The sequence below is a fragment of the Glossina fuscipes genome, unplaced genomic scaffold (assembly GCF_014805625.2).
Source record: "Glossina fuscipes isolate IAEA_lab_2018 unplaced genomic scaffold, Yale_Gfus_2 1, whole genome shotgun sequence".
Lineage (NCBI taxonomy): Eukaryota > Metazoa > Arthropoda > Insecta > Diptera > Glossinidae > Glossina > Glossina fuscipes.
The window spans coordinates 15596117-15611320 of NW_023998415.1; the positions used below are offsets into that span (position 1 = coordinate 15596117).

The 15204-nt window shown below is 31.1% G+C and overlaps 1 pseudogene; it reads right to left on the bottom strand.

Annotated features, from left to right (window-relative positions):
- Positions 1 to 13201: 13201 nt before the first annotated feature.
- LOC119632466 lies at positions 13202 to 14011 on the bottom strand (annotated as a pseudogene).
- Between the last annotated feature and the right edge of the window lie 1193 nt (positions 14012 to 15204).

The window sequence follows — 15204 nt, forward strand, 5'->3', positions numbered from 1 at the left end:
GAAATTTTTGCTTCACGTGAAAAACTATCAGTCAATCGTTCGTTCTCGTATTTGTCACATTGAATTTGTCACATTTATCCTTGACATTTATGCAATTAAATACAAGCTTTCAAAATTACTCTTTGCTAAAATGATGGCCGAGCAAAATGGCAACCCCCCCCCCCCCCCTTCAGTTAAGTAGGCTTTCGTGTTAAATTGAAAAAGAGAAATAAATAATAAAAATAAAAATAAAACTTGAAATGACATAAACGTGTACATCTGTGCACATATAATATATATATATATATATATATAAAAATTGGATTCACTTGATTTGTTGGGGCGGAATAACTTAAATGTAAAAGACAAAGTTATGACACAGATAGTAAGCAAAATCAGTTTATTATTCTATCTTTCAATTACCATTGCCGCAAATTTTCCATATGTACTTCGCAAACAAATGAGTGTTAACGATGAAATAAAACTGAACACATAACTGAGCGGCAAGTAAGCGATATTTGCATTAGAAAATAAAAGTAAGAAAATCGTATCTGAATTTTAGATGCCTCCCATGACACATAATTTTCAATCCAGGCCCAGTTCGCATCAAGTTCGCGTTAAGTGGGGAACTGCAGATATAACGTCAAGTGAACACTTGCCCAAAAAGCGAGCCCCGAGCGAATGGAACGCATTGCTTTCGTGCTAATATTTAAAATATTGCAACAGACTTTCGACTCTTATTCTCTTCGTAGACTTTGTTAACTTTCTTGGATAATATTCAGATCAATCTATTTATTTATTAAATGATTTTACTCTTATCTTATCCGCCTGAGTCGCCGAAGGCGAGGAATCTCGACTAGCAAGTCAATGGTCGTGAGTTCGAATCTCAAGTGCGGTAGAGTTTTTAATAAAGGCTGATAGCCTTAGATGCTAGTGCTTTTAAGAGTTTAGTCTTGGAATTTATTTCCCTGGCGAAATTAATAATAATAATAATAATATTCTTATCTTATCTTTTTCTTATCTTCTATTTCTTATCTTAATAATTAAAGATATTACGATTTATTTTTGCAAGTCGGGCAGATAGGATCCTAAATAATTCTCGCCCTATTTTCAACTGATTCTTTTAATAGCGCCAAGTAAGTACATTAGGAGAAAACATTTATATATATACATATATATATATATATATATATATATGTATATTTATTTATATATATATTATAAGTGTAAAGCCATATGTAAATATGTAAGGTAGGTTGGATGAAAATTTCAATAAATGGCATATGTAATGACAAATTTATTACGGTTTCCAACGCTTACGGATGGTAAGTAAGTTCCTTTACTTGCTTGAAATAACTGACATGACACAAGCACATGGATTCGATGGCAACTACTACACAATGCATTTTTCTAAAAATACTCAAACACATAAGCAACCGTTCACTTTATATATATATATATATATATATGCTTTGTATGGCTTTTTAATACAAGCTAAGAAGATTTGCATACGTATGGAAACATTTATACGGTAACTAAGGGAGTCTATGTAAATATTTATTTATGATTTTTTTTTTTTTTTTTTTTTTTTTTTTTTTTTGATTTTGAACAAGAAAGAACAATTTTATAATGCCAATGAAAATAAGGAATACGAGCGGAAATTGCCAAAAAAAGAATAAAAAGCTGAGAACAAAAGAGAACGTATATAAGCAAAAAAAAAAAAACGAGGTTGTGGCACCAAAGAGACTCTTAAAGGGTAATGTTAACGTTACCTCCATTTCTTACATCCTTCCGTTTATGGTAAAAAAGAGAAAAGTTTTTATAAAAGTGGTTTAATATTTTTATATAACGCTTGGTATTTATCGACTTTTGTTTATAGTATTCGTAGTTAACTTTATATATATATATATATATATATATATATATATGCTTTATAACAATCAGTTATTTACTTATGTTAATACTGCTGCTGTAACATATGATGATGAGATAGAGCATGAACTGTTAAGAAAAAAAAATTAATAAATTTCTTATATGCAGAATATGATAATAAGTGATTGCCTTTATTGTCTGCCATTTTTGGTTAAACAAATCAATTGTTATTTATTTATGCGCACACATATTATAAAGCATATATTTATGCAATGTAAGTAAACATATATGCTAATTAAATTTAAATTATGCCTATGGTCGAAAATGCATGTGCCTTGCATTACGTTAATATATAAATGCTTATATTCATGCTTGAATGTGCATGTATACAAACTTGAAAATAATATATAAACACACATGCAAATATAAACATAGCTAAAACATTGTAAACAAATAAGTAGTAGCAATAAGAAGCCATCATATTAATTGAAATATTAATACATCTAATATATCGCATAAATTATCTTAAAACAGTTAAAGAGCTAACCTGCTAACCTGTTAAAAACATATTATATTATATTATATTTACATAGATAAATTGAATAAACGTATGTGGACGAGATATGGAAATGAAAGCGATAATAATTTATATAAAAATTTCGATTGATTGGTTGAAAGTATTGAAATTAATTGAAGCCGCAACATCTTTTCCGAAACGTTTAACGCTTTTTGCCTTTTTGTTTTCCCCTTGAACAACACAAAACTGTGAGGTGTAAGATGTACAGGGTATGTACATGTACATCGGTGTCGTCAAACTCTGCTATAACTGCGATGCCCGGTCAGAGGGTATTTGTGTATTCAAAATACATTTGATGCGATCTGATATAATAACGAAACATAATGTTATGTACAATATGTGTAATAACATCATTTTATATTATATTATGTCATAAGGCCGCGAGAGCTAAGAGCATGCACAGTTCATAGTGTATTGATTGCGAGCGATTCATATGAATTATTATACTATTTTAAGCTACTTTACTAGCTCTTTCATCCATTAAAGACTAACAAAAGTCTTGCGCTAAGTAAAAAAACAAATTTATAATAATTTTCCATTTAAAGCTTAAATTGCTTTTGTGACAAAAGCGAAAGGCTAAAGTCTTCATAATTCGCGCTTTTGATAAGCAACAGCAGCTCAGCTTCTTCAGATAGCACCGCATACAACGAGCGCATAGCAGAGCGTTTGAAAAAACAAAAAAAACAAAAAAAACAAAAACACCCCTTAAACATGAAAATGTGAATGAAAAAATATTTTTCACTTTTCTTATACTTATGGTTGGCGGCGAAATTTGCACTTTGAGACAGAGAAGCTAACAAGAAAAGTTTCTTTCTTTTCTTTTTAAATTCGCTTCTTTTTTTTTTTTTTTGTTTTTATCTATAAAATAAACGAAAAAAAAAAGAAGTGTAATAATAACTATGTAGTGAGTCCAGCTATGTACGTACATATGTCGTTATCCCACAATAAACAGCGTCACATATAAACGAAACAACAAAGAGAGAGAAAAAATAAAAAGAAAAATGAAATTTCAAACATATCTTTTAATAAAACTGACAACTCAGACTGTGCTATCAAAACTCTGTACATAAAAGCGAAAAAAGAAAAGTAAAAATAGTAAAAAAGTAAGAAAAATAAAATGAAAACAAAAAACAAAGGTTGTCGACAAAAAAAGAAATCCATACGAAAAACTAAATAAACCCTAAACAACAAGTTTTGAGGAGGAAAACAAACACATACAGCATGCGATTCTTTGTCAGTCTGCGCTACTTTATATGTATGTTTGTTTTGAGTGGTTTAGTAATAAAATAGAAACATACACTTTTTGAGGTTTTCCTACCCGTCTCATGTTTAAGCAATTCTTTCGCAATTCGTTCGCCTTGAAAGTGTACAAGAAACCGCACCTCCTATCATTTTCTTCCCTATTTTTTTTTTTTTTTTTTTTTGTGTATCGGAATTTCGTTTCTTTCCTTCTTAGCTTCCCTTTTACTTTTACCCCGTTTCTACTCACGTACACACACACACACAAATATGTAACAATCCCATAAACCTACAAAGTTGATGTTTCACATTTGCAACTGTTTTCTTTGTTGCATACATTTCGGGAGAGATGTTTATAACCTTTGCCAGTGTTTTTTATAGTTTATTATTTAAATATGTTAGGATTAGTTGGTTATTTTGTAAGCGAAAAGTTGCTTCTTAGAGCAGGATTTTGATACAGATTTAAAGCTTAATATATTATATGAAAACTTGCAAGCATAGCGAGATTAGAAAGGAAACTACTATAGCAGAAGAAGAAGAAGAAGAAGAAGAATAAGAAGATGTAGTTTTTACAAGTGTTTGTTTAGTTATTCTAAAGTAAAGAAAATGTAGTCGAACTTAGAGAACTAAACTAAATAAAGAACAACAACAAGAACAACAACAACAACAACAACTGAGAATATTGTAAGCAACAATAAAGTACTTATTCATTTTACATAAATAAAACTTTTAAAATTTACTTTAAGCTAACGAAATAATTATACATATTATGTACGGACACGAAAATCTGTGCAGTTATTAAAAGTTAAGCCATTACAGTTTCATAGTAAATTCTTCTCAGGTATCAACAGCATCTGTTGTCAGAATAATTTTTCTACAATACGATGGACACACTAAACGGCTATAAATAAGCGCACTGTTAACGCTGTCTATAAAATTTATTCGTTTTTGTTTTGTTGATTTTATATGAGAAGTAAGTGTACGCGTAAGTGACACGTAATAAACTCGTTGCCTTTGAAATTTTAACTAATTTACAAAAATCAATAAAAGCGTTCGACATGCCGTTAAGTAAACATAATAACCCATCATCCATTGGCTCACTTACATATATTATACATTATTTATTATATATTATGCGACCGCTTAAAAGTTTTAATTGTAAACACATCAGTTTATCGTATATTCAGGTCAGACGTAAGTTATTACAATTTTATGCTTATGTTTAATTAAATTGTTCGGAGCAATTTAAGTTAAGATATTTTAAATTGGACAAGTCAGCATTTTCCTATGGACTTAAAGGAAGATATATAGAAATTCAAAATAATATTATATAAAAATGTTGGGTTAACTGAAAAGTTCACGAAGCCTCATCTATATCGATGAAAAATCATTCAAATCACTTCGAATTGTGAACCGCGATAAAATAACAAATACACTAAAAAAGAAGCGGCTTCTTGAAATATAAGAATTTGCAAAACGGAAAAACTACATTCCTACTATGACCGTTCAAGATGTTGTTGCTGGGTGTTGTCGTGAGCAGTTGCAACTGTTAATCAATATATATGTGACACAATATCTTATCTCATCTTAAATTTTGAAAAAAATATTGGAAATGAGACTCTCAAGTGAAGGAGATGGCATTGGTTCATCTCTGACGGAGAGAAGCTTCTCCACTACCAACATTTGAACATTTGTTCAGATAAATTTTCGTATCGTTTTCGTCCAATTATAATTGCGACATGGTTCATGTTGTAATTTTTGTGAACTACACGAATTGGCTAAGCCTGGGTATCCCTGGCAACTTAAAGGCTGTTTAGGTGGACAAAATTTGCTGAAAAAACTAACCGTTTTAGTTCTTTCTTTTCGTATTCATTACCGCAGCAAAATTTAATTTTTCTTTTCAATACCTTTATAACACAAAGCAAAAAAACAAGCTTCAAAAACCGCACAATGTATATTTCTGACTCGATCTAACCTGGTATGTCCGTCTATCCGCTTCGTATATGCTTCAATCTACAGATTGCGATTTTTGAGATATTTTGATAAATGCGGTTTGGTCCAAGAACGAGCCCTGTTGAAAACGATCGCGACCGAATGACTTTCATATACCGACCACTAATCTATCAGTGCAGCTATCTACCGAAAATATAATGGATTTCTTTTTCCCCAAACTAATATGAAGGCTGATTTTCAAAAGTCGCTGTGTAATAAACGTTAATAAATAACATTAAACGAAGTGGTTTTGGATATTTAATGGGGAACGATTTCTATATCTTTAAGTTCTTCTTCTTCTTCTTCTTCTTCTGTGAATCAGCAAATCAACAATAGATGATTCGCTGCGTGGATGTGCTTAAATTAGTGCAATACTTTTTTATGTGCATTGATTTTGAAATATTGCCTTTGCTACGTCCTATCGATTTATTGATAGGACAATAAAAAAAACCAAAGACGATTAGAAATTGAAAACGCCAAAGAAACGTGGCAAAGTTCAATGTTTGTGCTTAGTTCGATTTTTACAATTTTGTCCTTTTTAATACTCAGCGGTAAGTAAGCTTTCAGCTAAAATAGGCTAACTTAATATTATATACTGATATAAGATATTACAACTTGAGATTAAATAAAAAGAAAATAATTTTAAACTGAAAAATTTATATATAAACACAAAAAGCAGAAGGCAAAAAACAAAAAGGAGATGTTAATAAACATATCTTTGATTTTTTTTTTTACAGATTTGCACTTAATTTGCCTTTGTTTTCTTATTCGCTTTTAATGCTGTTTCTTCTCTGGGCACAGCACAAAATCCAATTTCAAAGTAAACTGACGTGCTTCCTGAGTATAAAAGAAGTAAGACTGACATGAAAGCTGAATGAGAGCCGCAAATTAACTCAGGAAGCATCATTGATACTCATCATATGAAATCATCTTACGTGGACGATAGGCGTGTCAGTGAGGCGATTGAGAGTCTTTACAGCCATATCTACTACACTCCTTATGTATTCTATGAAAAGATATTAAAAAACCCGCAAGATTTTTCTTTGAAAGTTTTACATATTTTACTTACAATGAATCTCATCTTTTGTATGCTCATCGAATCCGTGCGGGCGATCCTTTGTAGATTTTCAAAAACTTGCACACAACTCACGCGAGAGATGTATTAACATTGACCGCGTCCGAACTACATTTTTTAAAATATATATGATAAGAAGAAGTATATTTTTAATGTTGCGAAATGAAAGTAATCCCGTTTGATTGTTCCCGCGTTTCTACTCAATCGCTAAGATGTGCTTAGCACTTTGACAAGAGAAACGTTAAAACTGTTTATATGTTTAAAACTGGTTTTCCTTTGACATTCACAAAAGAATTTTGAAATTATCATACAACGACAGCGTAAAAGAGAAATTGCTAACAATAGAAACTTTTTCTTTCTTTCGTTTTATTAGCAAAAGCTGTTAAAGCAAAGAAACACTAAAGAATATCGCCGAGAAGAGAGGGATAAGATAAGTATAATGTATTGACGGTTTTTTATTCTCAATATTTTTCCACTTTACAAAATACACAAACGAGATTAAATAAGTTTGTAAAATACCGGATAACTTTTCCTTTACGTTTTCTTTTCAACTTTTAAAAAGTTCATTAAAAACTTGAGTATAACAACTAACTACATATATAGTAATTTGTTAAACAGATTATTGAAATTTCTTTTCTTTTCTCCTATGTATTTTTTTTTTTTTTTTTTTTTTTTTTTTTTTAATTAATTTGAATCCGGAAAAGAGGCAAGACAATAAGTCATTGTGTAGTGAAAGTAGGCTGCAATATTTTTAGTGTTCTTTAAAAGAATTTCAAATAATTTGACCATTAGCAAAATTTTAATTGTTATTATTCATTAAGTTTTAGCCGGGAAATGCTATTCGCTTTTCCATAAATGAACTTTATTATAAAACTAACACGAAGTTCATCATAAAAAGCAAATGCTTGTTAACAGTGTTAAATGACCTCGAGCTCTCAATGCAACAAATGCAGCAAAAACCTAGTGATTATAAACTTGCAGTTTTTCAACTTTTTCTGCTTTTTAATAAAAGTCCATTTTTTTTTTTTTTTATTTTTTTATTATTTTTCTTTTTTTGTTTTTTTTTTTTTTTATTTTTGTAGCTTCGTGTTCTCAACAAGCATCGCCTACTTTTAATGGACATTTGCAGGCATTCGCTTTTTATGAAATTTATTACATTAATGTTTGAAACTGTTGCCGATGTTAAGGCTTCTTGTATTTGACATGAAACATTGCCTACTTTTCGAAATTAATACAACAGGTTATTAGTTTTCCTTTTAAAATTGACAGGATTTTTTGTAACTTATCTTACGTATACGTATCTTTATAAGCTTTAGGTCAATTATTTTTATTTATTTTTTTCTTCTTTTCTTCTATATAATACTTTTATCTTGATAAGAAATTTAATACAAATATATGATTGATTATTTTAAAGTTGATATTATATGTAGCAATCATTTAGAAGTAAAACTCGTATTCGTATCATCAACTCTTATAAATATCTTTCTCCTCCTCGCTGCACTATGTACGTTTGAATGTAGTTATCGGTTTTCTTTTTTTTTTTTATAGAAAAATGATGCTTAAATAGATTTTTCTTAATACAATACAATACAATATTTCGAGTTCTCCTTAACACACCTATTTTCTCTCAATTATCAACAAGTTTATCAGTTAATATCCTGTTTAGATCTATGATAGAATTTGAAAATTTTGAAAAAATATATAAATTTTACAAGATAAATAACTGGAAAACTAACGAGAACTACGAAACTTTTAAAATGATATCGAAATAAAATGAAATTGATATACACGAGTTCATCTTTAAGATAGAATAAACTTGACTTTTGGCAGAGTAAAATATTATCCCGTTACATAATAAGCCTTGACTTCATAGCCTTTATAGTGAATATAGTGAGAGTATAATATTACTACAATATCTTATGTGGCTATATTTATATATATGAGGATATAATATAAAGAAGGAACACATTAATGCTTTGAGGACAGCATTAAGCATTAAGTAATGTAGACGTTGATATCAAAAGATTCGTTCCAAGCTGAATGCAGGAACCTCTTTCTTGCCTTGTCTCTTTTCAAACATTATGTATGCAAAATACTTCTTTCTTTTCGCATCTTCTTTTTGTTTTTTTTTTTATTTTTTACTTCTTTATTTACCCTACAGAAATATGCTAACTAAGCAATTATTTTGCATATTTATTGGTGTTTTTAAGGGTTTTGAAGGAAATTTCTTTTTTGCATGTTTCCTTGCATACAGATGTTATCGGCAGTTTTTTCGAAACGTAGACGCGCACTATGCTTTAAATGCTTAAAACCAAGATGTTGCGAGAAGCTGATATGCAAATCAAAAAAGTACATATTGCTAAAATATCGAACATCAGCTCAATTGGTTCGCATGCATATATGCAAACATATGCACATGAATTGGAAATCAGTCATTTTGCGTTTGATGGCAACAAAAATAGTAGCCATCGATTTGTTCGCATTGATACATGGTGTGTAAGTACATTATGATAAGAGCTACGATAAGTAAATCTGCGTTGGAGAAATTGCATATGAAATTGTCATTATATCAACAACGCTATCACGTAGTATGTAGAATATGAAGGGCGGAAAGAGTAAGAAGATGAAATATAATCAAAGTGCATGGAAGAGTTTGCATATATTGGGTTAGATGACTATTATCTAACACTTGAATAACACTTATCTTAATAACTCACGTCAGGTTGGTTAAACTGATTAAATTTTCATTATTAATGCACTCTTAAATTTTCATATACAAACTGTAATCTCCTCGCAGTCTTAATATACAATTTTCTATGATTTTTAGTCATATCTTTTACCCACCATATAAGTTTCTAAAGTCAATTTCATTATTTTCACGATTAAATGTCTTTTCAACTGCACTCATATGGCATGTACGCAGGAATTCCTGTAAATGTCACTAGATGTTGATATGCAGTGTAGTTCACTCGTCGTCAGCTCCGCAAAAATTTGTTAATGCATGATAAAATTTTCATTTCTAAGGGTATATATATATATAGCTACACCTTTTTAATATAGGTAACATGTGAATGCAGTTAAATTTTTTTTTTTTTTTTTTTTTCAAACACATTTGACTTTTTAATATCGTTTAAATTTCCACTTGGAATACTAAGCAATTTGCATTGCATTAGATATATCAACACACAAGCACATCAGCACATTCAATGCCTATATCATGAAATTGTTTGCCTTTATTGTGGAGGCTGTAAAAAAGTTTTAATAAAATTAATAAATTTAACGTTACATTCGCCTAAATGTGTGCTTTCATTTTAATTTTTTTTTTTTTTTTTTTTTTTTTTTTTTCTAAAACATTAATATTAGGCATTTAAAAAAAAAATTGTAGAAAATTTCATAATCTTTAATGAAATTACAAAAATGTACTGAGACCGCTGAGCTGGTAGCTGCTCAGAACTTCCAGTGTGCGAAGCTAAGCTTGCAGTTAATAAGTTTCGATCGACACAAACTATGTCTTTAGGGTTTTCAGAAATACAACGCGAATTATAGACAAGTATCGCCGTTAATCTCATAGGGAATCGCATAAGGATAATGATGGGAAGAATGGTATGATTAGAGTGGCGAGATTATACGACTATACTATACGAGTTCCGTTGGGAAAAACGAACAGCGCTTGACAATGCTTGAAATACTGAACAATAGAAAAGTAGAGCAGAGTTCTTATGCATAGATTGCGTTTCGTTTCAGTGATTCGCTGCTGGGTATGAGGAAATGCGCTAAATTTCTTACTGCTAACTCCTGCACTATCAACCTATCGAGTTTCGTTTTTGATCCAATCTCACGAAAATAGTTCAGATCTGTTCTTTGCTCAAAGTTTAGTTTCATCATCGATGTCAGAGCAGAATATATACCAGTGCCCTTTATAGCTTCTTAAACATCGAAATTTCGCGAACGAAAATAGACAAACTATTTGTATGCTGGTTGATCTCCATAAAGTATTAACACTAGGAGATAGGAGAATTAGCTTTACCATAACTACAACGACACTTTAAACTCATCCAGTACGAAAAACGTCATGAACCTTTTCGCTGTCGTTGCAGTTAAAAAATAACTTAATTTTCTTCAGTGCATTCTGTTCGAAACGAATTTTTTCGCAAGCATGCAAAGGAAAGGAATTATTTTAAAATTATAGTTGATTTTCAGGCCCCCGCAATCGTTGTTTCGATCGTTTCAGCCCCAAATTGCACTTTTTTTTTGAACTATTTTAAAAAAAAAAAAAAATTTTTTTTTTCCTTCTCTTTTCCAATGTTAAGTAGAAAACGCGATCCACATCACCAAAGCTATCAGACGACAAAAAGGATATATTTAACAGCCAACGTCGCGATCACTTTTAAATATGTAACATCGTGCGTTTGTTGACGGTTCGTTATCGAAAACAACTCTGATGATATCAATTTCGATTCACTTTTGAGAAAAACAAGCAACGAAACATTGAAACTGAACGAATGCTTTTTACTTTGAGTCCTTACATGCAAATATATGTAAAACATAGAAGGAGGAGGAAGTTAAGCAAAAGAAAGATCAATAGAAAAAAAATGAAAAAGTTTTTAATCGGCTATGGAATCATGACTTGTGTACCATATTTGAGCGGAAGAGAGACCGAACATCTATTCACTCAGTACATATAAAAATTTGAAATGGTCGATCAAATTTGTATATGATTTGTTGGTAATTGTTTACGAGCACTATGCTGATCGATTTGGCTGATTTTTAAGCCCCACGTTCAAGACCAATTTTTACAAAAAAAAAAAAAAAGAAAAGAAAAATAAAACCAACATTTTTTTTTTAAATAATTAATTGATTAACAGATTTCGGGGCTTTTCAAACTGAAACTAAGGCGAGCAGTAAAGAAATAAGAATCCTTTAATTCCTTTTGTTTACCTAAAGTATAGACTATGACACTCTTTTTTTTTCTTTTTCTTTTTTTTTAATAATATTCATTTGAGGGAATGGATTTCAATAACTTGAAGCAATTTCAAGGTAAATAGATGCCTTATACAAATCGCATTTTTCGCAAAAATTCGCTTTTATTTGATTCAACAGGATTCTTAAGCATAATAATGGCAAGTGGTGTGACATCCTGGAAAACTGGTTCGCTAATGAATTATAAAACATAACAACACATTCGTAATTACTGTGGGGAAGAATGGTCGTGAGAAATCAGATACATACACTCGTTAGGATACAGTATAAAGGATTAAAAATTTTATACATCACTGTGCGTCTCGTTACGCATGTAGATTTCCCTAAAGTATAGTTACTACTCTCATATAACTGTATTATTTTATACTCTAAGTAAGCACATATAAAATTATTGTGAGATATTATGAGATGACTACTACTACTACTACTTCTTCTCCTCATATTTCTTGATAATAATGAAGATTCATTGTGTAATTCTTTTCATAGGTGGTCGAGTGGTCGAGTTGAATTTCATTAAGTACTCAACGCTCTACAACACATCTTAATTTTGTATCAGCTTTTACTATCATACCTTCAACCTTGCGTAATGGATTACAAGCGGACATACAGATAGATACATGCGTATTGTTTAGGCAATTTCGTGCTATGATATACCAATGTATTATGTTATACATTACATTACATATATTATATATTACAATATATTATATGTATTATGCGATTGTTGAAGGTTACTTTCGGGTATAACAGATGGAAGGGCAAGTCGCGTTACCTTCAACGGAATAATTGTACATTGACAGTAATAGTCGCACTCTAAGCAATATCACAGATACGTCATCATAATCATAAGCATTTTTTCTTGTTTTGTGGTTTTTGTGTCACTTTTAGAGCATTTTTTTTTTTTTTTTTTTTTTTCTAACTGCAATGATATTGAAGAGTTTTTTATTGTTGCCAGAACAAGAATACGACAAGAAAGCCTATATTTTTTCCCCTTATGGCCACTGAGCGGTCAAAACGTCAGAGTATGACTGCAAGTGGGACTAATTGTGATTGTGAAGACAATGCTTGTTTATTAAGTTCGATAAATGCAATGACAAAACCGTTCCGGCACAATAAATGTTTAAAGTTTTCATCATTGATTTAATTTTTTATTTTTTATTTTTTTTTTTTGATTGATTGTTATTACTTATCAAGCATTTGTAATTCCTTGTTTCGTATAATTCAGAAAACGTAATCAGATTTATATATAATCTACGGGCGAAAGAATCCAATTATACGCACAAGTCAACCATGCTTGCGTGTGTTACGATATATTAACACATGCATATATGAATATTAAATGTGGTATAAAAAATTTCCAATGACATTTGATGGTTTGTTTTCTTCTTTTGTTTTTCTTTTTTTTTTTAATCATGTGAAGGATAAAAGAAATTTTAAAAATATTTTATCCTTCGTATTAAATGGAATGTATAATTAAAGCGAAATATCTTTACCGATAATAGGAACGATTTTACAAGTCCCGTCATCTCAGGCCAAATGTTTTACATAATATTTTATTTAAATAACTTTAATAATATAAGTGAAAAAATGAAGAAAGTAGAAAAATACAAAAAAAAATCAGTTAAAAATCTACATTCATCTGATAAATGCGCCCTTTGAAAAGTTCGACACAACAGTCCTATGTGGACTCAAAACTGTTTCTCATTTTGGCATGGTCCGTTCGTTGCGTTCCGATGACCCATTATTACGTAGAATTATGATTGTTATGATTGTTGTTGTCAAAAGAATAACTACATACTGGTTTTAGTTTCACTGCGCGGCCCCGACGTCCAATGTTTTAGTATGTTGATCGCCGCGGTGCGATTGAATTTTTTTGAGACGTTCCAAATCTTCACGTAGCTTGGAATCCAAATATGCAGGCTGTCTTACCATCAAGTGTCTTCACCATCAATAACATACTTTTGTGTATTGAAAAACAAGTTTTTAGCACAACGTACGTATAAGGACGTCCTATACCTTTGATAGCAGTCTTAGTTATACCAACTTTACGTTTACCATCAACTTCGGTACTCATAAACGGGAATTTCTCCGGAATAGCAACAACATTTTCAAACTTCGGGCGACAAAACTCTTAACAAAGAAGAACCTAAAACAGTTAATTGGGCAGCGATAGTTGTAAAATGGGGTAATGGGTGCTAATGGATGATTGCAAAATCGCTGAGCAAATTTGGCCTCGCCAGCCATAAGCCATTTCCGTCTTACGAAGACAACCGACACAAAGAGACATATAACGCTTACAAGCCGAGCACACTTTTCATTGATGGTGTTGTGAAATGTGGCGTACGGGGAAGTTCGCAAATGTAATATATAATCGATGAGGTGCATTCTAAGTGAACAGTGAAGTAATGAATCCTAAGCGCAAATAGTCCCATTAAGTTCAAATTAAAATGTAAATATGGCACCAGATTCGATATGTCCAGCTAAAGTAAAGTTATTCTCCGATAGCATTTCCACATATATAAATGTAAATTTTATAGGGTATACACTTCGGAATCACCACGAACGAGACCGTGGCTTGAAGGACACAAAAAGCACTCTTGCCTACGAATTCAATAGCGCTGCTACACTTATTTTAAAACGCAAAAGAACTAACTCTCCCAATACGTTCCGCAAATATCTTAAATACAATTCTGAAGAAATTTCATTTCAATTCGGTCGCGTGACGCGTTCTACATACAGTCTTACTGAAATCGCATTCCACAGACTTATCGCAAAGTCTATCGTTTTGCAGTTAAAATACCTTATGATGGCACGTAAAGGCACGTAGCCGATAAATTCGTCTCATTACCAAGTTGAGCAACTCCCTGGACACCATACCATTCTGTGCCTTATCAACAAGGAATGATACGAAATTTAGACATCGATTGAAATATTTTCAGAGAATCTATCTAAAGGGGTTTATAAGAAGAGTAACGATGCTGATAAGTGAACACGAATTTAATTCACAATAATTGATTCTTTGCCAATAGATTGGTAAACCACGCAGTGGCCAACGTTTAGCATAGTAACGAAAGCATATAGAAGATTACAGCCTTAAAGCTGAAAATCTTAACAGTTAACAGAAGAGGACGGGGTTGAACTTCAACACCTCTGCATGGAAAATGGGTTTAATAGAAAGCCGAAAATTTAAGGCATTTTGAGAGCGACGACAATTTGTAATAAACACAACAAAGGAGAGTAGAATTATTTCTGAGAATCCTCATGAAAATATAAATTTGCGAACGATCAGAGTTGATTTGATCGTAGGCCTTTGTCCTTCGACTTTTTATATCTGATGCAAGTTATATTAGTAATGAAATTGGAAATATATATGTATATGGGGAGGAGTTGGTGTAGGCGTTTTAAAAACTCACAGGCACTAAGGATAAAACTCTTAATCTCCTATTACCCATCATCAATAGCAGACATTAACGCAAACATTTATAGGTCC